At 45.6% G+C, this 24,856-nt stretch overlaps 2 protein-coding genes across 2 annotated transcripts in view; both read left to right on the forward strand.

Annotated features, from left to right (window-relative positions):
- FAM161B (FAM161 centrosomal protein B) overlaps positions 1-24,856 on the forward strand; it is a 224,201-nt gene that overhangs the window by 129,171 nt on the left and 70,174 nt on the right. The window lies entirely within an intron of this gene.
- MIDEAS (mitotic deacetylase associated SANT domain protein) overlaps positions 15,571-24,856 on the forward strand; it is a 69,149-nt gene continuing 59,863 nt past the window's right edge. Inside the window, exon 1 of the mRNA XM_066344670.1 lies at positions 15,571-15,798. The gene's annotated coding sequence lies outside the window, so the exon portion shown is untranslated. The remainder of the gene's footprint in view (positions 15,799-24,856) is intronic.

A 24,856-nucleotide genomic window follows, 5' to 3' on the forward strand; every position in this document is an offset into this window, starting at 1 on the left:
TTTTTGGAATAATTGGTTCCTTAGCATCTTCCAAAGGTGACCAGTGAGTTGTGTTTTTTCCCTTAAAAGTATCATTATGACTCAGGGATTTTGACACATAGATCTTTTGACCCATTGTTATCATTATTCTTTTAGATACTCAAATTGTCCCATCTTTGGCCAATGGGAGCCTCTGGCACTTGGCTTCTGAGTCCTTTTGAGGACACTCCAGGAGCCTTTGTTAGTGTCTTTGCTTTTTGGTGTAACAAGATGTTCCAGATGCATCTTCCATGTTTCCAGCCCAGACTTGGGACAAGTCTTGGAACCCCTTTAGTGGGAAATGATATTTAGAGACCAAATGTTTCTGACTCTATTAGTTAAAACTGCAACAACTCCCTTGAGCAAACACTCATTCATTCATTGGCTCCTTGAGATCCCTTTACCCTGATCTAGAGGTACAGGACTGAGAAGCAACAGTAGGAGACTATTGGCACAATTCAGGCAAGATATAAGATCCCCAGGCAGGGAAATAGAACTGACTGAACCTATGAAGCAGGTTGACCTGGCGCTGCCCCAACTCCAGCCCAGGAGGCAAATGCCAGTGTGCATAATTTCTCAGGGTCCAAACCTTCTTGCTAAACAGCCTTTCTCCTTCTCACCCTCACCCCCAAATAAACACATATACCAAAACATCACCCCCTTTCCAAAAGCACAGAAAGCAGTACACACACTGGGATCCTGGACAAATGCCCAATCCCCCCCTCACCCCCCGGGATGGTCTGATCTGGCTACAAAGCCGAGACAGCACACAGGGTTTCCTTGCTGTCCCCACTGGGTTTAAGTGAGTTTTTGAAACACTCTTCTCCGGCTACCCAAGGATTAGCCATGTGTTTCAGCAAGTGATTGGAAATCATTACTTGTCTCTTTTGGTTGAACCTCAAACGTTTGAAATGTACACAGCTTGGCAGGCTGGCCAGGGCAGCTGAGCTTTAAGAGGACATGTCCCAGCCATCTGTTGCCCGGCTTCATACCAGCCTGCTGCCCTTCCCGCTGTTGAGGAGCACTGGGCTTGACAGACAAATGCAGGACAAAGACAACTGCAGCCTTGGCTTCAAACAGTTGCTCACAATGTGTTCTGGGGTGGGGGGAAGGGAAGTTATCGCATTGTTTTTAAGTGCTTTGCCAGGAGGTATGGAGTTTTTCCTTCATCTTAGAGATCCAGAGAGTTTTAGGGACAGAGACAAAGGACATTCCAAGTGATTTCCCCTCCATTAGAGCAGCTCAAACTGGGCTGAGCTACCCTGAGGTGATTCAGGCATGCAATGTATATTAGAATTTCATTAAAAATTTTTTTAAACATTTTAAAAACTGTTATTAAAAAGTGTGCCAACTACAACTGTATGAATGCATTAAATAAACACGATTAGACCATCAAGTGGTTTAAATTGCAGGGCCAGGGAGGGCAGTCCATTTTATTATTATTTTTTATTAGTAGATTTTATTTTTTAAGAAAAATATTAAGATTTGCAAAAAAATTGAGCAGATAGTACATAATACCCACCCCTCCCCCAGCACCTACTTTTTCCATTAACAATTTTCTTTAATATAAGGTCAGTTGCACCTGACTTATGGTAGCTCAGTGGATAAAGTGTTGACCTGGAACCCTGAGGTCACTGGTTTGAAACTATGGGCTTACCTGGTCAAGGCACATACAGGAAGCGACTACTACGAGTTGATGCTTCCTGCTTCTCCCTCCACTTTCTCTCTCTCTCTTTCTCTAAAAATAAATAAATAAAATCTTTAAAAAAAGTTAAAAAAAAACAAAAGTCAGTTGTCACAATTGATGAATCAATATTAAGACATTATTATTAACTAAAGTGCATAGTTTATTCAGATTTCTTTAGTTTTTACCGAATGAATTCTTTTTTGTTCCAGGATCCCATCTGAGACACCATGTTCCATTAAGGTATCAGGTCTTCTTAAGCTTTTCTTGGCTGTGACAGTTCCCCAGACTTTCCTTGTTTCTGATGGTCTTGTAAGTATTGGTTGAGTGTTCTGCTTGCAATGCCTCTGTTGAAATTTATTGATGTTTCTCATGAGTAGATTGAGGTTATGGGTTTGGGGGAGGATGATCACAGAGTTGAAATGCTGTTTTCATCATATCAACGGTCTATGCTACAACATGATTTATGATTGTTGATGTTAATCTTTTTTTTTCTTTTTTCTTTTCAGGGACAGAGAGAGAGAGAGTCAGAGAGAGGGATAGATAGGGACAGACAGACAGGAACAGAGAGAGATGAGAAGCATCAATCATCAGTTTTTCCTTGTGACACCTTAGTTGTTCATTGATTGCTTTCTCATATATATATATATATATATATATATATATATATATATATATATATATGCCTTGATAGCAGGCCTTCAGCAAACCGAGTAACCCCTTGCTCGAGCCAGCGACCTTGGGTCCAAGCTGGTGAGGCTTTTTTTTTTTTTTTTTTTGCTCAAGCCAGATGAGCCTGAGCTCAAGCTGGCAACCTTGGGGTCTCGAACCTGGGTCCTTCTGCATCCCAGTCAGATGCTCTATCCACTGCGCCACTGCCTGGTCAGGCTGTTGACCTTAATCTTGATCATCTGCCTGAAGCCATGTTTGTCAGATTTCCCCACTGTAAAGTTTTCTTCTTCATTTTTTAAAAAGATTTTATTTATTGACTTTAGAGAAAGGAGAAAGAGAGATTTGGGAGCAGGGAGCAGGAAGCATCAACTCATAGTAGTTGCTCCTTGTATGTGCCCTGACTAGGCAAGCCCAAAGCTTCAAACCATGGACAGGTCAGGCCCCACTGTAAAGTTTTCTTATTTTAGAAAAATTTATGCAAGTGTGGACTCATACATGTTTACTTAATGCTTTGGGTTATAATCTAATGCTATTTTGTTTTATTCATCAAATTATTCCAACTCTGGCCATTGAGAGCTTTTGGTTGACTCCTGTGCCCCTGTGACATACCCCACCATGAATGTGGGTTGTTTGTTTGTTTTATAAACTCAGTTTTGTGCGGATTTTGGCACAAGCTCCTCCTGGTGTGTCTGACACTGGGCTGGCACCCGGGGCGGTGTGCCTGCAAGAATCCTCGCTGCGCCAGCCTGGGCAAGTCTGCATATAAAAAGCAGAGCAATGAAGAACTGAGTACTTCCTGCACTGGGGTCCCTCAGGCTCCACAACACCAGGCTTGTAACAGTGAATATGGAGTGATAACACTGTCTTGTTTGTTTAGTTCCTGCTGTAAGTTTTAGTTGTTTATTGTCTGACTTTTATGTTTATGAGGAGGATAAAGAGCTTTGTTGGATATTTTGATATTTACTCATTCAACTCTGATACAAAAATTTCTACTACTTTTCTTCCTAGCTTCTAGATTGGTTTAATTGAAGACTATTCTAATCTCAAAAGACTAATTGCAAAAAAAAAAAAAAAGAAGGCTGTTAGTAGGAGCTAAGATAACAAACCCTGGCGCAGAACTTCCTCGATTCCCATCTTTGACCTTGGGAAAATTTACTCCACTCCTCTGTATCTCAGTTTTCTCACCTGTAAAAGGGGAATGCCAATGGTAGGTTTGTTAAGTGAGTTAATATGCATAAAGTGATTAGAATAGGGCCCGACATACAGTCGGTGCTGTGTAATGGTATCTGTCATTATTATGTATAACTATCTACTATGGTTTGGATGTTTGTGTCCCCCCCAAAATTAATATGTTGGAATCTAATCCCCAAGGTGATGGGATTAGGAGGTGGGGCTTTCGAGGTGATTAGGTCATAAGGGTAAAGCCCTGATGAATGGGATTAGTGCCCTTATAAAATAAGACCCACAGATCTCCCTAGTTTCTGCTGTCATGTGAGGATATAATGGAAAGCAGTAACCCCTAAAAGTACCCTCATCAAACCACGATCTTGGACTTCAGTCTCCAGGACCATGAGAAACAAAGTTCTGTTGTTTATAAGCCACTGTTTCTATGGTGTTTTGTTATAGCAGTTGGAATGGACGAAGACACCATTCATCTGTATGAACAGAATTTTCTCAGAACCGTGTGATCAAAGCAAAATACAAAGATGAGTTGAATGCTGAGACTGACATACGACTGTAAATCAGTCAGGGCTCTGACTTAAAAATGCAACAGAAACAGGCTCTGGATGAGTTAAGCATAAGAGGAATTTAAAGAAAGGATGTTGTGTAGCCTCCAGAATCTCTGGGAAGGCCAGAGAGCCAGGCTCAGGGCAGAAATGAGAACAAAGAATCCTGAGCAGCAGCCAGGAGCATGACCAAAAGTGTGGCACAGAAGCTGTCTAAAGAATCCTGCCCTGGCCTCAGAATCCTGGGAAGTTTGTGCCACAACCAGGGCTCGAGCCTGAATAATGACCCTGCTGCTGCTGATAACCTGGAATCCGGACATGGTGACCACAGCTGCTGCCACCCACACAGGGAAAAGGTTCTTTGAGGCACTCCTGTGGTCCCTAGTTCCAAGTCCAGGGTGGTGCACTTGATCGGCCGAGCCTAGATCACATGTCCAAATCCTGCAGATGAAGGAGGCTGAGAAGCAAGTGTCTGGTGTTTTCAGCCTGTAGAGTGAGAGAGGTGAGCAGCGGGCTCTAATTTCCACTGAGATTCATAGGATGGAGGCTTCCACATACCTGGGAAGAGATACTGAGGCTGAGCAGCCAAAATATGACAAATATCACTCATCACCCCTACTTTCAAATGTTGTTTCATCATATTAGCACCATTGATAGACTTCGTATAAATAAAAATTTGAGAAACACTGGCCCATTGCTCTGGTGTCCCTTATATACATATTTTTCAAGTCACAGGGATAGGTGATAATTTCTGTGCATTTTAAGGAAGATGAAAGCTCTACCAGCTGGATGGAGGCTGTGACTCTGGGCCTTAAAGGATGTTGTATCCCCAATTTTTATAAACAGACAGTTATTCATAAAATTACATTTCTTTAAAAGACACAAAAGTGATTGTTGTTTTTATCATTTGGAATTTTTTCGATCAACAGATACCAAAATTATCACTTCTATCCTGTGGAGTCTATAAAAATTTTTGCTTTGAGAAAGAAGTCTTCATATTAGAAAGCTAGAAACCCTAAGCATTGTCTGCATGGAGAAATGGAGTCCCAGGAGGTGAAATGATTTATGCAAGGTTGCACAGCTGGTTTGGTGGCAGACTCAGGGTCTTGTGCCCCAGATCTCGGCGTCCCCCTTGTTGTGCTCCCAGGAGCAGGACAGCCATCCATCTCCACAGCCACTGCCTTCCTGAGGCAGGTCTTGACAGGAGACCCAAAGCTGCTTTTGAATACTGGCCTGTGGCCACCGCTGCTGCTTTATTCATTTTAACCTTCTGGTGTGGGAAATCCCAAATGGCTTTCTCTCTGCCTCAGGCTCCTCCCTGGAGAGAAGTAAGAAAAAAGAGCAAGCAGACAGTGGTCCCCATACTGGCTTCACCTGCTGGACTCCAACATTTGCTGGACTCTACTCTGCCTCCTCGCAGTGTGGCTAAACTTCTGCCTTAACCTTTGACTTGCTCCAGATCCTGAGAACCAGATTCCCTGGTCCTGCATTCACACCTTGGCTCCCAGCCACGAGGCTGGGTCAGATCCTACCATCTGCTGAGTGCACTCTGCAATGGAACAGCCTGTCTCCTTGCCTGGCCAACCAGACCTGGACCCAGCCACGCCTGAGGAGGCTCCTGGAAGCAGGACTCATACCCTATCTACCCTGGGATCCTCAACACCCAACATGGCTCAGCAAACCCTTGTTGAAGAGATGAATGACCTGCTCTGTTTGGGTGCTGCCCACACCTAGTCATGACAAACTAGAGCAAAGGGAGGTGGAGGTGTTGAGAGGACAAACTATATGAAAAATATTTTCCATCTATACCACCTGGTGGCATTTCTGTGTTGTATCGACATTAATTTAGATCTGAAACCACCATAGACCAGACATAGACAAGATTTGGGCTGTGGTCTGCCTGGGTTTTTTTTTTTCTTCACTGCCTGGGTTTTAAGATGAAAAACTAATTTTGGAAATGCAATGAGAATTTAGGCAAAGTCAACTTAGTTAAACCAGGGAGCAAGACATCCATCCATCCACCCATTCATTCATTCATTCATTCATTCAATAAATATGTATTGAGTACCATATGTGCCTGGTTTTATGCTAGGCACCCAGAGATTCAATGGTGAATGAGACACACTCTCTGCCCTCAAGATGTTTATTTTTATATTATTATTATTATTATTATTATTATTATTATTATTGAGAGAGAGGCAGGGAGAGATGGGAACATCAAGCTGCTCCTGTATGTGTCCTGACTAGGGAATCTAACAGGTAACCTCTGCACTCTGGGATGACACTCTAAATATCCGAGCTATCCGGCCAGAGCTTAATTTTTATTGGTTTTTAGAGAGACAGAGAGAGGAAGGGAGAGAGAGGAAGGAAGAGAGAGGGGAGGGGAAGGGAAGCATTTGTTGTTCCACTTAGTTGTGCATTTTTTGGTTGCTTCCTGTGTGTGCCCTGACCGGAGATTGAACCCGCAACCTTATTGTTTTGGGACAACGCTCTTAACCAACTGAGCTAACTAACTGGCCAGCGCCTGCCCTCAAGATGTTTAGAGTGAGGAAGACAAACCAGGGAACTGGTATTTATAGTAGATTATGATGCATGCTCAAATAATAATAGCTAATATTTATTGAGTGCTCACTATATACTAGACTCTGCACTAAGCCATCAGCTATGTGTTGTTTCAGATAACCCTCACAGGAACCCTATTAGCCAGTATACTCTTGTTTCCATTTTGTAGATGAGGAAAAAGAGGCACGGAGAGGTTGAGTGCCTTACCCAAGGTCACACAGCTGGAGTTAGTGGTGTACCTATAATTTAAATCCAGACAGTTTGACTCCAGGGCCAATGTTTCCTGTTCCACCATTATAGCTCTACCTCATCACAACTGAGGAAAGCACAAGACACTATTGTAGCAAAAAAAAAAAATACAGAGAGGGCATGGAAGGCTTCCTTGAGGAGGTGACATGTAAGCAGAGTTCAAAAGGAGAATAGGGAGGAAAAGGCATTCCAGATTGAGGGAACAACATGTACAAAGAAGACCGGAAGGAAGAGGCCAGGGTATGTTAATTACTGTTTAGTGAACATTTATTGTTTTTCAGGGACATCTAAAAACATTCAGAGACTACAACTAGTGTCAACATAACTGGTTCGTAGAGAATGGAGAGAAGACACGAGACAGAAGAGGCTAAAACGTTCAAGCAGAAACCAGTTCACAAAGGTCTTTAAATGCCAGTCCAAAGGGTCATGACTTTATTCAAAGACAGTGGAGAGACACTGAAAGATCAGCAGGAGAGTTTCACAATCAGGTTGCACTTCAGACAGCTCAGTTTTTAATTATACTTTGGAGAAGGAATAAAGTCAAGCAAGACTGGAGGCCATTATGGTTGTCCAATCAAATGATGGTGGCCTGCACAAGGCATTGGAGGTGGCACGAGAGAAAAGTAACCTAAGTTTGACTGTATCGTTATAGAGGAACTCACCCTAAAATTGGAAAATTGGTGGAGACCAAAACACCGACACGAACCTCAGGGGGTCAAGGGTCAGTACTGGTCCACTGTCAGGCAAAAGGCCAAAGTCTAATTAGGCAAGTGCATGGTAGAAGAAAAGTCCAGCAGAAGAAGGTAGTGGAGACTTGCAACAGGAATAAGAGGCCAGTGAAAGGATTCAGCCCCTGGAAGGCTGGATGAGGAAAGAGAATTTTCCACTGGACAGATAGGGACAGGGAGCCATTAGGAAACCAGCACCAAGATCAGGGTTCCCAAGGCTGTCCTGGCCTGGCAGTGAGACTGAGAATGCTCATGTACAAGACAGACATGCACAGTCAGTTCCTTCTGTGTCCCTTTTCTCCACCCATAGCCAGCTGGGTCCTATTTACTAATCAGTCTGGCTTCAGGATTGGCCAATGTCATGAAGGGGAAAACATGGAGCTTTGACCTCAGACAGACTGAAGTTTAAACCTCATCTGAAGTCATTTACTAGTTCTATGACTCCAGGCTCACTCATCTGTAACAGAAGGATAACAGTATCTACTCTAGGGTTATTGGGTGGGAATAACAATACCCAGTGCATAGGGTTGTTGTGAGGATGAGGGAGTTAACCTGTGAAAGGCCAGGGCTGGCACCAGGGTGATGGCTCAGTCAAGTCATCAACAGTCCTCTTCTATCAGAGGTCATCTATGTGCTGGGCCCTGGGCTGAAGGTTTCAGTGCTATGTTATCTTCCTCTTAACAAATCAAGGGAGATATTATTATTATTATTATTATTTTATTCAGTGAGAGGAGGGGAAGCAGAGGCAGACTCCCTGACTGGGATCCATCTGGCAAGCCCACTAGGGGGTGATGTTCTATCCATCTGGGGTGTTGCTCTGTTGCTCAGCAACCAAGCTCTTCTTAGCACCTGAGGCAGAGGCCATGGAGCCATCCTCAGCGCCTGGGGCCAACTCGCTCCAATCGAGTCATGGCTGCAGGAGGGGAAGAGAGAAAGACAAATGAGATGGGGAGGGGTGGAGAGGCAGATGGGCACTTCACCTGTGTGCCCTGACAGGGAATCAAACCTGGGACATCCACACTCCAGGTCAGTGCTCTACCACTGAGCCAACCAGCCAGGGCAGGGGAGATATTATTATTCCCATTTTGTGGGTCAGGAGACAGAAAGATTAAGAAATTTTCCCAAAATCACATTGCCAGCAAATGTGTTTTTCTCTGAAGCCCATCAGTGTTTTTCTGAACTTTGGTCTTCATTTTCTATACAACTTTTTCTGTATCAGCTGATCATCTATACTATTCTTTACTTAATATTTTACTTAAATTAGTCCCTATTTTTATTTTAACTAATTTGCTTTTAAAAACAGCTTTGTTGAGATCTTTTTTTTTTTTTTTGTATTTTTCTAAAGTTGGAAACGGGGAGGCAGTCAGACAGACTCCCGCATGCGCCCGACCGGGATCCACCCAGCATGCCCACCAGGGGGCGATGCTCTGCCCATGTGGGGCATTGCTCTGCTGCAACCAGAGCCATTGTAGCGCCTGAGGCAGAGGCCATGGAGCCATCCTCAGCGCCTGGGCCAACTTTGCTCCAATGGAGCCTTGGCTGCAGGAGGGGAAGAGAGAGACAGAGAGGAAGGAGAGGGGGAGGGGTGGAGAAGCAGATGGACGCTTCTCCTGTGTGCCCTGGCCGGGAATTGAACCCAGGACTCCTGCACGCCAGGCTGACGCTCTACCACTAAGCCAACTGGCCAGGGCCAGCTTTGTTGAGATCTTAATTCACTTATCATCCAGTTCACCCATGTAAAGCGTACTATTCAATGTTTTTAAGTATAGTTACAGAGTTGCACAACCATTCCCACAATAAATTTTAGAACACTTTTATAATAAATTTACTTTTAAGGGAAACTTTGTAATTGTTCCCATAAATAGACAACTTATATTATTTACCATAAATGGAAGTCAAAACAAAAATAAATAAAGCAATGACAACCAGGCAATGTTATTAACTGCTCTCTAGCTAGCACTGCCTGTGAGGTGTCTGAACTTGAGAATTTTCTCTTTGCCAAAAAGGGAGATTAGCAGGTATTAAAGAGCTGTTAAAGGCACACTAGCAGTAAACCAAGACCCTCCTTTCAGCATAATCAGAAACAAGAAAAAGCAAATTGTAACGAAACTTACTTTTTCAGTGTGCCATTGAATGCCACATCCTTGAACTACCTAGAAGCATCTTGTGTGTACATCCCACACTTGCCTCCTTAAGGTGAGGGAGGTGATTTGTCCAACATCACACAGCTAGGTAGTGGCAGATTGGGTCCTGAATTCAGGCTTCTAAACTTCTAATGCTATGTTCTTTGTACTATATACCACAGTCCTCTTTGCAATTATTAATTTAAATTAGGTCGTGTGCTTAACGTGTGTGCTAGGCTGCCCTGTTAAAAATTCATAAAGTATATATATATTTTTTAAATATTTTTTTTTATTTGTTGATTTTAGAGAGACAGAAAGAAAGGCAGAAGGAAGGGAGAGGACAGGGGGAAGCATTAACTTATAGTTGCTTCTCATATGTGCCTTGCCCAGGCAAGCCTGGGGTTTTGAACCAGAGATCTCAGCATTCCAGGCTGACACTTTATCCACTGTGCCACTACAGGTCAGGCTACAAAGCATATATTTTATAGCTAACAGGAATCTTAGAAATAATCTAATTCAACTCATTTAATTTTACATGTGAGAAAACCAAAGACTTTGTTTACCTAAGCATGTTTAGAATGGCCTATCAATCAGTTGACTAGAACATATAATCAACATTATAGTTACAAACAGCCCAGAATTAAAGTGATCCCTCTCTGGTCTTGGGCTTAAACCAAGCTTCCTGATATCTCAGTCCTGACCTAGCTTCAGTCTTGCTCTTTAATTTAATCCTTTGGTCTATCCCCACATCTGAGGAGTAGTTTCTTAGCCCAAACTACCCAGGTGACTTTAAGGATCACACGCAGGAGGGAATTAGTTGATGGGTTTGAGAGGGTATGTTACATGAGAAAGATATGTGAGGTTGTCAAGAATTATGAATGCTTTGATATTTTTACCATCCTTTCAAACTAACATGGATTCTGGCTGAACATACACGACTTCTGGGTCAGAAACAGAGGACTTCTTTACTCACAAGCAATAGCAGTAGCAAGAGTATTGACATTTTCTTACGCTGGTTCCCTGAGCCCCAGTTCCCAAAGACAAAGCAAAGAGGGCCAGGTGACACCTGAACACACAGTGAGATACATCACAAGCGAGGAATCCAAAGCTTAGGGAACCAGTTCTTAAATAACAGAGAGCGAGCATGCCTGTTCTTGGCTCTGAGAAAGACACTAGCTTATAAAGATAGTCAGGAATAAAGGGCAGGGACTGCTCACAGGCATGCAGAAGTGTGACAGACCCATGGAAAATTGTTTCCCAACAACTGTTAAATACCTATATGTCAAGTGAGCTCACAGTCCTCTAGCTACACCAGAAGTCAAGGGATGGGAAGCAGAAGTACAGGCTGACTAATCCCATCCTTTGTATATTGATTCTTAGTGGTTTCAATTATGGAAAGACCATGTGGAGGCTTGTTTGTGGATTTTGATATGTGTCTCACTTTTTTTCTTTTTTTTCCTGAAGCTGGTAACAGGGAGAGACAGTCAGACAGACTCCCGCATGTGCCCGACCAGGATCCCCGGGATCCACCCGGCACGCCCACCAGGGGCGACGCTGTGCCCACCAGGGGGCGATGCTCTGCCCCTCTGGGGCGTCGCTCTGCCATGACCAGAGCCACTCTAGGGCCTGGGGCAGAGGCCAAGGAGCCATCCCCAGCGCCCGGGCCATCTTTGCTCCAATGGAGCCTTGGCTGTGGGAGGGGAAGAGAGAGACAGAGAGGAAGGAGGGGGTGGGGGTGGAGAAGCAAATGGGCGCTTCTCCTATGTGCCCTGGCCAGGAATCGAACCCGGGTCCCCCGCACACCAGGCCGACGCTCTACCGCTGAGCCAACCGGCCAGGGCCTGTGTCTCACTTTTTGATGAATGTAACCCCAATTCACCTGACAGGGTTTAGAGAATTCAAATTATTCCTTTGCATAGCTGTTAAAAAACTCTAGAACCCCCATAACCTCACAGAAAGGAGAAGAATATAGCCTTGTAAACATTATCTACTTCCTGAAGATAATGTATGCTGGGAGAACCAATGCTGGCCAGACTGCAGTCATGTCTGGGATGTACACTCATCTCTTGCATCAAGCACATCAGTACCTGTCATAAATGTAGCAAGGTTTGCTAGTCACCAATCAACACGATTCCTGACTTGGTATAGTCTCTCATTTGAAACCAGGGCTAGATGGTTTACAAAGTCAGGCTTTCTTTGTTAAATGGGCTCCACCTCTGAGGCAGCTAGTTTGTATTTATAACCAAGACCCAGAATTTAGGACTCTAGCTGTCAGGTCTTAAGGCAGTTAGTTTTGTTCTTCTGCCCAGAGGAGGATGAATTCCTAGGCTAAAGGAAGACCAGTGTAGCTCAGGACAGGAGCTCGTAGATACTGCTAGAACTACACCAGAATCTGGGATATGGTCCACAGAGATATTCAGTGGAGTTCTATATTGGTCCTTAGGTTCTTAGCAAACACATCAGATGGGAGTTCATCAATGGACTGGACTTAAGAGCCTGGCAGGTGAGTCAGTGACCACACCCTCCAACTAGGAGCAAAGGGCAAGAATTATGTCAGGAAACCAGGCAAAGCTCAACACTACAGGGCAAAGGCCATTCAAGTAAAATAATCTGAGAGAGTAATTCTAAAAGTGATGGGAGGCCACACATCATCCAGCTGGGTGGTAGGCTAAGTATAAATATAATATAAATATAACTCAGAGTTAGCTGTCCAAAGCAGTCTTTCCATCCCATTACCCTCTGGAGAACTCTATTTGGAATTAGAAAGTAGAAGGAGAAAAATAAGGGGGTTCAAAGGGTCTTTCCCCTGTCTACGCAATGTACAAACTAATAGCTTTTATACATAGTTTCTTGGAGCTACTTTGAAGAATTTTGGTTTACGAAGATCCTCAAAGAGCTACAGCTGCTTATGGACTCTATATACTGCCACAGTATACGGTCCCTTGTAATCTCAGATAATACCATACCCAGAAGAAAACTTCCTTCTTTCCATAAGAAGTCATGTGACCTAAAGGCATCTCATGAATGTCTAGCAATTTCTTGGCCTGTGAACTCAGTGACACCTCCCAAATTATTGCTAAGACTGATGTCCCAGGACCAACATTTATTACTGATTGTGAAAAGCCTTCCTCCCCACTGTGCAGTGAGCGCAACCTTTGAACTGTGCATACCAATATGTCCGTTCACCTGTCTTAAACAGGAAATAGCAACCTGTGCAGGATGACTGAACTCCAGCATTGCTGGCCAACCTAGATCCCAAGAATGTTGTGCAATTGCTTTGATTCTTGGGTTTGTGTGTTTTCTATTTATTGTGAAAAGAAAGATTCATTTACAAGTTCTGGGTTGGTGGACAGCCTTGCTAGGGAACAGTGTTCACCAAAAGGCACAGAATTTCCATAGCAGCTTTTGACAGTTGACTTTGGTTTACTTTTTTAAAATCACTTTTTTAATTTTTCAATTACAGTTGACATACATTATATTAGTTTCAGGTGTATGACTCAGGGATTAGACATTATATAACTTACTAAGTGAGCATCCTGCTAAGTCTTGTACCTGTCCAACACCATACATCGTTATTAGAATATTATTGACTGTATTCCCTATGCTGTACTTTACACCCCATGACTATTAGAAGTAACAACCTATTTGTACTTCTTAATCCTTTCACCTTTTTCACCCATCCTCCCAACCCCCATCCCATCTGGCAACCGTCAAAATGTTTTCTCTATGAGTCTGTTCCTCTTCTGCTTGTTCCCTTATTTTGTTCTTCGGATTCAATTGTTGATAGATGTGTATTTATTGTTAACCTTTTCTACACTCCTCTACCTGGTGGCCTGCTAGTACCAACAGTTATCAAGTCTAAGAATAAGCTCCAAGAAATAATTTGTGAATTGGATGGAGTTCATTCCTAAATCAGGAGATTGTATACAAATTGACATTTTAAAGTACTGTCTTAGAGTTTCTAGCTGCCTGGCGTCCTGGGGAGCAGGCATCCTGGGACTTTGCCTGGCCCACTCAGCCAGACTTCCTGCTCAGTTGTAATGTGCAACACTAGGGTTTCTGATACTCAATGGAACATATGTATCTAATACATGATGTGTAGGAAATACCACTGCATTAGTTTTCTATGGCTACTGTAACAAATTACCACAAAATTGGTACCTTTAAAACAACAGGTTTTTGTTTTACAGGCTAAAATCAAGGTGTTGGTAGGGCTGGATTTCTTTCTGGTGTCTCAGTGATGGCTCCAACCTAGGCCAACTGGGAAGATAGTAGCTGAGCACGTCTTTCTATTTCCTTACCTCCGATTGTCCAAATGTAATTCAGGAGGGGACTTTGGTAGGCAGAATAACAGTCCTCCCCAAAATGTCCACATCTTAATCCCCAGAAATTGAGTATATTAGGTTACATGACAAAAGGGAATTAAGGTTGAGATAAACTTAATGTTGCTAATTAGCTGATCTGAAAATAAAGAGATTATCCTGGATTTTCAGGGTGGACCAATGTAATCACAAGGATCCTTAAAAGTGGAAGAGGGAGACAGAAGAGGAATCAGTCAGAGGGAGATGTGATTATTGGAAGAATGATCAGAGAGATGTAAGGCTTTGAAGATGGAGAAAAGGGGTCATAAGCCAAGAAATGTGGGTAGCTTCTGGAAGCTAGAAAAGACAAGGAAATGGATTCTCATGCTGCTGGGAGAGTTCTGATTCTCATACTCCCAGTCTTTGCTTGAGTCTGAGTTGTGGCTTCCCATTGGGTATTAATGCAGCCTTGCAGGTCACTTCCCAGATGTCACTTTCCATCAGTTTCACATCCACTTTCCGGGACAAAGACTTCACTCAATTCTACGGTTTCCTGTGCTTTAGTAAAAAGATGAAGCACTGGGATGGGTGGTTCTGTGATCTGGCTAATGTGTATTGGTGGGGGGAGGAAAATTGTGGAGCCCTGATGCTTCTGAGCCACCTTTAAAAAGGTCCCTGTTTTCCACAACAAGCTACAATGAAGCTAATGTTTCTGTTATGAAAGCCCTCCACTGCAGTTTCAAATGTCTGCTTGTTTTTTTTTTTTAAAGCCACAGCAAAGGCTAACCCTGTTTTCTCTCCAGCTTTACCGGATCAGGAATTCTCCCTTCAAGACTGCTGTATAACTACTTTGTTGCTATTTATCATAAACCAAAAAGGTAGCTTTTTGTTGTTGTAGTTTTTAATAGGGGTGAGCAAATTTATTTTGGGCAACGATAACTTTCAGAATGACTCTTGCCTGAAGCTCCTCTTCTCAGATCTCCGCCCTACCCTCTAAGTCACTTTTGGCGGGTGATGAAACACGGAATGCATCAGGCCCCAAAGAGATCTTCTGTGTTGAGTGTAAAGGAAGAGGTGGAAATCGCAGGGGAGGATTAGAACAGAAACCATTTTGCAGCCCCAACTTGGTCGCTGAATAGCCCCCTGAAGTGTCGTAAATGGTAAACGTCCTGCATACTTAGCACCAGTGTAAATGACAGACAAGCGTGCACAGACCTTTTGAGGAAATGTGGGGAGGAGATCCGTGTGTTTTAAGGCCCTGCTTAGGCATTATTTGGCAAAGGACAGAGCACTCAGCTTTCTGGCATACCCTAGTAGCTCAACACCAAACTGAAAAACTTTCTCTTCTTCTTCCTCTACCACTTTGTGGGTTGGGTGTGCTTCTCCTGGAACCTTAGCTCTCTGGGGTCTTTGAATCCCGCCACCAGCTTCCAGCCTGAGCATAGTCTCGACTGCACTTTTTCAGCGGGGAAAAGACTCAGCTGGAGCGAACCTTACCCAGGGGTGCGCAGACTCGGCTCACGGAGGGCGCAGAGCCGGGGAGACAGCGCCCGAGGCCCTGCGCGCGCGGGCGGGCGCCACCGCGCGAGCTACTGGGTCACAGCCCCGGCCGCGCCGCCCGCTCTGCGAGGAAGTGACGACTGCGCCGTCCCGAGAGCAACAAAGTTTGAGTCTGCCGGCCGCGCACGTCCGCGCCCAGCACCCCGCCGAGAGGCCCTGGGATCCAGTGCGCAGGTGAGCCGCAACGCGGTGCCCCCTCCGTCGCCGCTGGGGCGCCGCAGTGGAGCTCGGAAACAGTCCGGGCAGGGGTCGGCCGCGCGGGCGAGGATGTGGTGGGGACGGCTTGGGCCCGCCGCACAGGGCGCCGGGGTGCGGCGGGCGCTGCAGGGAGGGAGCTCGGCGGCCGGGCTCCGGGCCTGGGCTGCGCCCCTGTGGTCGCTGGTTCGCCGCAGGACTTCAAACAGCCCTGGCTGCAGGCGGGCCGCTCCAGGCGCTGCTGTTCTAGGGAGGAGGGGTGCAGGGAAGGGGCTTACAGTGGGCTGCGTCCGGAGCCAGTTCCTCGCCCCGCGTCCCCCAGCCCGACAGGCGGGGCGCCGCAGCACCTCAGTCCCAGCCGGGTGCTTCCCAAGAGAGCGTGCTGTTCCTCTTTGCAGCCCTGGCTGAGGTCGCAGGTAGGAAGTTAAAGGAACTATCCCCATCCAACCCCCACTTTTCTTTGCTCTGCCCTCAGAGAAGAGCAGAGCAACTTAGAAGTTTGGGGGAACAAACACCTGCATTTCCAAAATGCAAAGCCAGAATTGCCCGCAAGCCCTCTTTGAACAAATCCCACCCTTTCTCCTCCCACACCACGTCCTGAACCTGACAGTAATCACCAAGGCCTAACACTTTGCAATTCAGCCGTAAAAACTGTCAGCACACCCACGTACATATGTGAGTGGTTTCTAAATAAAACTCCGAAACCCGCTTCCAATGGACTCTGTGGCTTGTCGCTCTTTTCTGTTTTCTGAAACTGCTAGGGCTGCTGGAATGTGCTGGGAGACTTTGATTGTGGTTCCCGCCGTACTCAGTCGCCTCGTGGCGCAGGATTTTTTTTTTTTTTTTTTTTTTTTAAGGACAGCTGAGAAGTTTATAACATCCTTGCAAAGTGTCCCGGGGCTGGCGGGCCGGGCGGGTGGCGCCCGGGTTCCCTGTCCGGGAGACGGCAACTGTAGCAGAAGCAGCCGGGCCCGGCGGGACGCGTTGGTGTGTGCAGGAATGTACGTCCGTGCGGTGGAGGCTCTACGCGGGATGGCTAGAGGTTGAATGGTGCAGTTCCTAGCAGCAGCTTCCTGCTGGCCTGTAATTACAGAGCGATTGCACAGTCAGGCATTGTTGGCGTGTATGTTTATACACAGGCTATTGTGCAAGACCTCAGCGGCAGGGAACAAAACGCAGATTTGCATTGCAAATGTCCAGGATAGATCTGGGCCTGAGTTGCAGTCGCCAAGTTCTTCTTGGTCTCTAACCTTAGCTAGGTGATTTATTTCCTTGCCTCTTCCTTAACCTCGGACAACTTGCCAACCGCTCCAGAAGTGAAGTGAACCCAGGAGGGCAGGATACCTCCACTCCTACCACCTTAGGCAGCCTGAAAACTATCCCAGGAGCTGTACCCTTATTTGTGTCTGTAGAAAATGCGGGATGACGTCAGCAGGAAGAGGAGCTGGGAGATGGCTATCAACCTCCCTAAACGGGAAAGCAGTTGGAATTAGCAGAATTGCATGGTGGCTTGATTGGGGCCTGGTTTCAAAGAGGACACGTCAGACATGTGTGACTGAGCTGGCTGGTGAGCTAGACTTTGAGCCTTGAAGTGTCAGCTGCAGAAACTTAGTAGGTGGATCCTAATTCCTTTATTGTGTTCCTGGCACAGGGAAGAGTGCTGGGGCTTTGAGGCTGTGTGTCTGTGACTGTGTCTGGGGTGGGGGTGGAGGAGTCAGAGGAGTGACTCATATCCTTTTCTCCAGAGGAGCCCCCAGACCCACTTCCTGAGCAATGCCTACTGCACAGGCCAGGGTGGGGGTCCTCACACCAATTGAGCTACCTGCTGCAGGAGGTACCCAATCCTGCAAGTGTGGAAAGAAGGTAACAGGTCCTCCTTGAGGGCCTCAGAGGTGGCCAGCTGTAATAGAGGGATTTAAAACAGTCAAAAAGCATGTACAGGTTGCCTGCAGAGGCATTCATATCCCAAATCTCAACCCACCCTCTCCCAGCCGTGCTGAGGGTACTGTGGGGTTCCGTGGCATCACCCACTGCAGTGCTTGAGCACCCTCTGCACAGAGTGGCAGGTACCAGTGGCCCTGGGACCCTGGAGCCAGCTCCCACTACCTTGCTTTCTCCCCAACCAAGTAACTAAGTTTCACCCGGAAGGAAGATGCTTTTTTTGCAGTCTGTGCCAGCTGTGTGTCATGAGCACAGTGACTTTTTGTTAAATCAGAACATGAGGCACAATCCCTGGCAGGCACCTATGTTCTTCCAGAGATTTGAGGAAAAACATGTGAAATTAGAACATTTCTGGAAATTCTGGGATGTACAGACGCAGTTCCACAGGAAATGAAGTTTAGAGTGAAAACACCACCCCAGGAGGAGTTCCCATGAGTTGTACAACCCCGTTCTGGGTACATTTGGGTTTTTACTAAACTTGGCTCTGAAGGTTATGGTTAGCTGCCTCACCTGACTAGGGCTGCTTGAGCAAGGGATTACTGGGACCTAGCGCCAGTCTTGAAGGATAGGGGGTGGGAGCAGTTCCTTCTGACCCCAAAGGAAAGACGGCTTTGATTGCAATCCTTTGTGTTTATGTGGAATCTGCAGAGACTAAAAGTGCCCCAAAGTTCTCCAGGAGTGGGAGCAGGAGAGCGAAGCAGAGGGACCCCTTGCAAAGTCCTGGGAAAGAAGGAAGCGGGCTCTCTGGAGTTGCAGAGCCACGTGGATCAGTTGCCTGCCCATATCTTCAGTTCATCCTGGCGAGGTTTTGTGCACAACTCAGGCCCTGCCCCTGGCTTGCTCAGCTTTGCCTCTGCATTCACAGAGCTTGCCGTGGGTGCAGTGGTTTAAGACAGGAAACGTAATCCTGACTTCCTCTCCCACCTTACGTAAATGTTGATTTATGGCCTGAAGTTGCTGCCCAGTTCATGGCCCCTGAGCAACCCATTTTGTTGCCTCGCCGTGAACAATTAGAACAATAGTGAAAAGGGTCTGAATCAAAACTTAACAGATTTTTAAAAAATCGTTTTATCGTTTTAAGAGGAAAACTGTTGAAAATAATTAGGGAGCTCAGCAACTCTGGCAAAAACCCCAAAGTGCCCCTGAGAGAGGTAGATGGAGAAGTGCCCTGCAAGAGGGTGGTCTTAGAATGGAGGCTTTTTATGCTCTTTGGGCCCAATATTTATATTTCTGTTCATCTACCTCCTCCCAGCTGCTTCGCTCCCTACACCACAATCCGGTGTTTTGACATCAGAACCAACCTCTAAAAAAGAAGGCAGAACACCCTCGGTCAAAAGAGGGCATTCCAGATTCTGAAGAAAGTGCTCCTGTCTTCCAGACGCCTGGCAGTTCTGTCTTGTAAATTTGTTTCCTTCTTTAAAACGGCCCCCCTTCATTTCTGCTTCTCACTGAAGCATCTCTTTGTGAGATCTTTAAACCTATTTTTTCCCTCGTCTACATGACACAGGGCAATGCTTTACGACTTTCTGTCTCAAGTGCCACTTGAAATACACACAGGGCTTTGAATAAGCCTGGTATAAAGGGCTCCTCTGTAATCTCACTTAAAATGCCTGTTTGCAAGAGTCACCCTCCTGCTCAGCAACCTTCAATAGCTCCCCACTGTCTGCATGGTAAGGATCAAACTTTTAGACTGACAGTCAGGGCCTTCTACACAGGGGTCTGGCTTTCTCTGCTCTCCTGCCTGAACCTCTGCTCTGACCCAGTGACCCACTCTGTGTGTTTGTCCAAACTGCTGGTGGCAGCATTCCTACCTCCCAGGCCTCCCTGGAATCCTGGAATGCCTCCTCTTTCATCTCTTCTGCTTGGCTTAGTCTTGCTCCCTTTTCAGTGATCCTGTTCATGTTCCCCTTCTCCAGAATTCCCCTGTCACACCCTGTGAGCCTCCCCCAGTGGTTCCAGTAACATCCATTGTGGCTCCAGGCTGAAGAAAACCTTGAAACCTGGTCCAGGAATTATCTTCTTCTCCTTTGGGTCATGGCTCCAGTCATCTCCCTTATTCAGCTCCATAAATGTGCCTTTGGGTGGATGAGTATGATCACTCTTCAACTAAACTGGAAGGCCCTGTTTTATATGTCTTTGTGTCCCAGGGCCTGGTGTTCCTCTTCTTATAGCAAATCCCAAAAAGTGATGACGATGATACAAATGGCAATATTGTCTGCTTGTGCATAGGCACACACAGCCAGGCCAGGCACCAGGAACCCTGGTTCCCAGTCTTTATTCTGAACATTCACCCAGCCCTGCCTGCCTCCTGTTAGTTTCTCTTTGGCGCCTCCTGGCTTGGTAACTCATATTCTGCTCCATTTTCAGCACCTTTTCCCTCTGGATGCCAGACTGTCTGTCCAACCTCCACACCGGCTCCTCTTTGTCCTGCTTTTGGCCCAGTTGACGTGCCCCATGATGTCCTATGCCTGAGCACGGGCTCTCAGGGTAGGGCATTTGTTGCCTGGGTTGGCCTGGCCTCCCAAGAGAACCAGACTGATAGAAGGAGACAGGGCCAACTCTCAGGCAATACTTGTGAGCAAGGCAAAGAGATGCTTCCTGGTTGGCAGCAGGTTTGTTTTGCTCAAACAGGTATTGAACCTGTAAAATTAGGCCAAACTACAAAACTGAGTCTTGAGGAGATCCTGGCTAAACCCTAACATGGGGCTTGACTAAAAAGATTCCGTTGTCTCCACCCAGTTCTCATGCTGTAAATCTCAACCTTGCCACATAAACTAAATCCTTTCTTTTTAAATTGAGATGTAATTCACATGCCATAAAATGTACCCTATAAGCCAGATCCTTTAAAAAATTTTTATTGAAAAATAAAATCTGGTAGATTCTTTTATTCCAGTTTTCTATTCAAAAAGGAATATATAGATATAGCTCAAAATTCTAAAAAGATAAGTTATACAGTGTAGAGTAAGTCTCAAACTAATTTAAACACAGACAAGAGACTACTATACATATATACACACATATATAAATGCAGGAGAATTAGAAAAGTAAATATCCGTTTTAACCTTGAGGGAAGAACATCTTAAGAAAGATACAAAGCAGAAGCCATAAGAAAATATTGAAACATAAAACTTAAAAAAAAAAAATTCCCATCATCTTATAATCCCCTTATATTCAGTCCTTCAGTGTCCTTGTCTCAGGCACATACAGATTGTCATTTTTAAGCGATGCTTCCAGATGTAGCCTCTGCAGGTGGGAAAACAATGACTACATAAACAAACGTTGGCATATTATACACAGGGTTCTGACTCCTGTGTTTTTCACTCAGTGCTTCTTGGAGATTGTTCTATGACAATGCATATAGAGCTGCCTCATTTTTTCCAGTGGCTAAATAGTTCTCCACTGTATTAAAATGCCATAATTCATTTAACTAGTCTCCTACTGAACATTTGGGTTTTTTCCAGTCTTGCTACTATACCCAGTGTTGCAGTAAATATGTTGAATTCACTTTTAATTGAAAATTCATGATGAACATATGTAGGTGAAACTGGGATTTCCATAAAAAAATTATTTCTGAAAAGTTAATGCAGAAACTGCATTTAATAATATTTTCTAGAATCTGCTGTTTTAGTATAGTCGACTTTTAGAACTGAGTAGGATCTTTGGGGCTGTTTCAACCTAGCCCCTGTTTTATAGTAACTGCAGTAATAACATCTCAGAGAATCCTGAGGTTAGGAATTTAAAGCTGGGGAAGGCACCCGTGGTAACTCTGTCATCTTTAACTAAGACTCAGAGACATCAGGTGACTTCTCTAAGGTCACACAGCTGTTGAATAGAAGAATCAGAACACAAACTCTACACTCCATTTCCTGTTGCCATCTTGCACCGATCATCTTAGTCATCATAATCAGCAGTTCCAATCCAGCATGTCTGTTTGTAAACCAAGAAGTCCATCTCCTTAGTTTCCTTAAGGTGGTTCATAAAGATTAAAAATTAAGAAACTTAAAAATAAAAAAAAATAAAAGGTGCAGGGGAGGTCATTAAGAAGAAAGTGGGATGCTTTTTAATAGACTTCTTACCATTATATTATCTGATTGCGATCTTAGTCGATCTTAATCGCTGCCAACCTATTGAGCCCCTAAAACCTCCTAACCAGCCTCAATTGACTGTTAAAATTACTTGGTGTTTTCTAAGCTTAGAACATGGGCTGGGCAACACTGAGGAAGTGGAGGAAACTTCCCAGTTCCTAAGACTGCAGTCGTCTCATGAGGGACCCAGAAGACCCAGGAACACAAACTTGGCACCCCTTGAACAGCCAGTTAATACAGAGATGACTGTCCTCCCTGGGCATTCATGGAGCGGCTACAGTGCCTTCAACTCTACAGGCGGTACAGCAAGGAGTGCAAAGTGGGGGTCCTACCTGCTCCTTCCCCTCAGGAGACTGATAGTCCAACTTCTGAGACAGGTTGTATCCAGAGGGAAATATGGACTGAGGGTAGATCTGCCACCTCGGAGAATGGAATTTGGTGGAGTTGCACATTTTGGAGCTCGGGTTCTCAAAGTCAGCATGTAAGGTGAAAAATAAGAATATAATCAAGATTAACCTTGAAAGTCCATTCGGAGGGCACCAGGTAGGCGGCAGACATACTGGCTCTCGATACTTAAATTCATCTCAGCCTGTTCCTCCAGTTCTGGGAGAATTTGCAGTTTCTAAGGTTGAGCACCAGATGAAGTGGTTGGCTTGAATTTGGGAGTTGTGAGTATTAAATATGCGTGTGCTTAAATACTATGGTCTCGTTCAGGGTGCTGAGGTGCTCATAGGTGTCTGATGTCCTTGAGGCAGCAGGCAGCAGGCTCAGGGCTCTCAGCCAGTGCTGTCCCCTGAATATATGGCAGGTTTATAAGTTAGGAAATAACCAGATGAGGTTAAGTAAGAAGGGCTTTTAAAAGAACAGGTGAGCGGGAGATCCATGGAGTGTGTGGGTTTTAAACTGGAGTTATATCACCCAGAATTGCAGATGAAAGACTTAGGCTTGGGCTGACCTGTCACTGGTATGGGGCTGGGACAGGGCAGTGCCCATGTGTAGCAGATTCTTTGCTGTAAGGCCCTAGTCCTCTGTCTGTTCTCCTTTCTCTCCTTCCTAGTTTTCCCTTCCCATTCTCCCTGTTGCAGGCTTTTGTAAGGGGCCGGCAGGGAATTTTCTGGATGAATCTGGGTCTACTTCTATAGCCTCCCCAATAGTACGTGCTCTGGGACAACTTAGGAGCCAACAGCCACACCCCTCCCACTTGCACTAGAAGTGGTAAAAGGCTCAGGATTTCCTCTGCCCTCTCCAACGAAGCTGTTCTGAAGTACCCAGTTGGCACTTGGGACTGGACCTCCCAGCTATGGAGAAAGAGAAAACCAGCCATAACCCTAAGCGGCAACCCTGCCCATCATGGTTGGCGGGGTCCTTTCCCTCACATCCTTCATGCTTTCACTCACTCATGCTACATGCGTGTGTTGAACCCCTACTGTATGTGTAGCTCCGTGCTAGGTACTGAGGATACAAAGAAAAAGAAGATCAGCCTCCTCCTTCAAGGTGCTCATGGTCTGTGAGGGAGGCACACGTGCACAAAGCCAAGAGCAGTTAGTGTGTTGGATGTCACTCACTGTGAACGTGTTCGGAGTCTGCTGGGCTCAGAGGAGGGACTGGTCGCTTCTGCCAGGTTAGGGGACTGAGGAGTATTAGGAAAGGCCTAGGGTGGCCCCAGTGCCTTGTGCGGTACCTGTGCTTAGTGGATGGTGTGGAATTAATGAAGGAGAGGGTTTCTCAAAGAGCTGATGTTTGAGCTGAATCCTGAGATGAGTAGGCGTCCACCAGTTGGCAAAGGGAGCCAGGGCATTGTAGGCCCCAGAGCAGCTCAGGCAAGGTCTGGAGTGGAGGTGTGGCACAACACAGTCAGCTGTGCAAGCAGGGGGGCGCTGGGGTGCTGGGGTGCTGGTGGGAGTAGGTGCTGAGAGGGGAAGGCAGGGGCCAGGGTATAAGCAACCATTTGTGTCAGCTAAGAGGTTTGGATCTTACTTCTTAGTGGGGAGTAGGGAGCCACTGAGGACTGACAGTGTGCGTGTGTGCGTGCGTGCGTGCGTGCGCAACTGAGACTAATAAGGAACCGATCAGAGCAAGGAAGAAAACCAGGAAAGCATGGTGTCATAGAAACCAGAGTAGGAGGGAGTTTTGCATTTTATGAAAACAGAAACCATGATTTTGTGTGCCAGATACAACACATGTCACACAGACAGTATGATATTTATTCAGTTGAATTGAAATTGATCAACTGTTGGTCATTGAGGAATTTCAAGAAAGAGGACTGAAAATAAATGATTGACTTAGGAATTAGGAAATTACTGGGGCTGTGCCACTGGGGCTTCTCATTTCACCTACCTCCCTGTGAAGTAGGTGGGGCAGGTGTCACCTGTTTCAGTGCTGAAGTGACTTGTGCGAGTTCTGAAACCCAGATTTCCTGACTCCCTGTTCACTTTTCCCTGAGCTGGTGGAGAAATGGGGATGAGTCCAAGGGAGCAGTAATACCTTTAGTTTCTGATAGTAATGCCTCCAGTTGGTCAGAACCAGCAGCAGGATAGGTTGATATAAGCAGCATCCATGGTGTTTGTCCATATTTGTGCTTATTATGTGGCTGTGGTCCTTTCAGGTGAATGGATATTTAAATTAGACTCTTCACAGAGGAAAAGGTGGAGACTTGAGCTATGTGTTGCCTGGGGCACCCAAGGAGCCAGTGTGGAGGTTGAAGGACATATTGGGGAAGTCCGGTTCTTAAGGTCTGCAAATAGTAGAAGCTGACTCTGGCCAAAATAAGAAGTATTGGAAGGCTCTCTGGTGGCTCAGAGAATGACCTGGAAGGCTGGGGAACAAGGCTCAGAAATCGATGAGTACATTGGGTAGCTGGAACCAAAGCCAAGGTTTGAACCTTTGGCCTGTATCACTGCCGCCACCCCCTCTAGAATGACTTCTGAGCTCTCCCTGCTTTTTTGTGCAACTCACTTCAGAGACAAAGCCCGGCTGAGCATTTGATTGTCAGAGTAGGTCACATGCCCGTG

The sequence above is a fragment of the Saccopteryx leptura genome, chromosome 6 (genome assembly GCF_036850995.1).
Source record: "Saccopteryx leptura isolate mSacLep1 chromosome 6, mSacLep1_pri_phased_curated, whole genome shotgun sequence".
Taxonomy (NCBI): domain Eukaryota; kingdom Metazoa; phylum Chordata; class Mammalia; order Chiroptera; family Emballonuridae; genus Saccopteryx; species Saccopteryx leptura.